The following is a 2,246-nucleotide window of genomic DNA, read 5'->3' as shown; positions in this document are numbered from 1 at the left end:
ATATACCAGCTATAATACCCGGTGCTGCCCGGGTTTTTTTCAATTACTGGGAGGTTTGAAAAAGTGACTAGCCATTGTAAAGACATATGTATGTCTGAAACACATTGCTAGGGAACCACAGTAAATATTTTGAAAGTGATTGTTGAGACTTGTTTTTCATTTCATTGTTGTGCCCAACGGTTTTTCTCCCATTTTGGGAATTTGCCCTACTCTGAGAAACTTTTAAAGCATTGGTTATAAATGAGATTATTGACTATACCTCTATATTGTTCAATCCGTGCCCTGTTTGGTATATATTCAATATTTGGCGACGATCAAGCTAAAATTGTAGATATGTGTAGGGAATATACACACGGACAGAAAATAAATTTTATATAAATATGTATCAGTGTTCATCTTATAATGGCTAGTTGACTCAGTTGCCATATTTTCTGCAAGTATTGCTATGCTTATCAAATTTTGTAGCAGAAATTACAAAAAAATCAATCTATATGCAAGAAAATATGAGACATTGCCAGTTGTGGGTAAAATTCACAATTTGTTGCTAAAATTGTTGATACGCGGGGAAATTGAGGGCTTCTACAAATCTTGGTCAAATATAATGATTTCACACAAAAAAACATTGAACGTATAACAAAATTGTCCAGTAAATATGAAATTCTAGGAAGCATTTGTGGAAAAAAAACTGGACTTTTTTCTTTAGGATAGTCGGACGCAAATGGTAACTAAAAATATGGGTAATATAGTCATACTATGTAATTACTACTTATTTTGATGATTCTTATGCCCATAGCATTCAAAGGTACTTTTACAAGCTTTTTATTTTCTGGCATGGCAGGTCTGTATATGTTCGGTAATTCATTTGCAAAGAATTATGTTCAATTCACATCACATGATAATTACGTGGAACCAATTTATCGTGTAAAGCGAGTGACTACTGTATATTTTTGCAATTTTATAAGACAAATAATTACAATGAAACCTCTCTTGGAGGGCCATCATTAATCCCTCAGGAAACCGGCCCTTCGGAATTTCATAATAAAGGCGAAATTATGTGTACAGGAAAAATTCAGAACCAGAAATAAAATTGGTCCTATTGCAAAGATCTGCCCTTCCATAGATGTTTCATTGTATTTTTCTTATTGGAAATTTTTATGTTCTTGCTCAGTTCATTTTTTATTTTAGTTCAAAAAAAAAAAAAATTGATCAATTATATATTTCTGAGTACAAAATTATGTGTCATCTAATTGCTAGCTTTTTTTAAATCTTTCGCTGCAATTAACCAACGTCACTCTACCTCATCAGTTTTTGAGCCATATTCTTTTGTTTTTTTTAATGTTGTATATCAATGTGCATTTAAAAATGCCTGCTTTGAGTTTTTGAGCTGACGTTTTTAACGATGCTGCATATATTTACTGTTTTCTGCATTATATATCGGTCACATTTTCTTTTTTAAATGCGAAATTATTTTATTGTGTATTGTTTTATTTTAATTTTAATGCCAGCGATATGAGTTGGTTTGAACGTTGATAGACGTGCAGCTTTTTTCCCCTGAATTCCTTGAATCAAGGATTGATGCCAAAGGAAGAGTTATCTTCCTGTCCTGTTCTCCATAATACTAAAACGAGGTCATATCATAATCGAAAAATGTAGGATATAGCTGCATTCCTTGATGTCTGAGTGAAGGTTTAAATATATTTTCTGAGCACATTTTTGTTCCCTATATAGCTTGGGTTTCTTTTTTTTTTTTCATATATTTGAAAAATGGTTTGCTTTTTTTTTATATTGGTCAGCTTCACATACTTGATTTCATACGGCTCTTTGGATATAAAGTTGGAGCTACGATAAGTAAATGGACGTCTGTGCGGCTTTTCGGAACTAACTTTTTGGCCGCGATGGTTCATCCATATACCATTAGTATAGCGTAAAAAGGAAAATACGGTTTCATCATTGGATTTAAACACTACTGTGTAATTAGTAATTTGAACTGCACCTGCACATAAATAAGTACATCAGACTGTCTTTACACAAACAGAGGGTGGTTGGTTTCATTGAAAAAATGTGGATGATTCAAATGAGTCTTATCATGATCATTCAAAAGATGTAGCGTTGACCATTCTGATTTCAAATTGATGGTAGTGGGGAAAAATTGTTGCTTTGTTTTGAAATTCTCTGAATATATCATTGAGCATAAACTTGTCATGACTTTAACAGCATTGGTTAGAGTAATATACCTATTCTGGTCC

Source organism: Pholcus phalangioides, unplaced genomic scaffold (assembly GCF_987345545.1).
Source record: "Pholcus phalangioides strain wild (caught in Gottingen) unplaced genomic scaffold, Ppha-v1.0 ptg000012l_1, whole genome shotgun sequence".
Classification (NCBI taxonomy): Eukaryota; Metazoa; Arthropoda; class Arachnida; order Araneae; family Pholcidae; genus Pholcus; species Pholcus phalangioides.
This window is presented reverse-complemented; position numbering follows the sequence as displayed.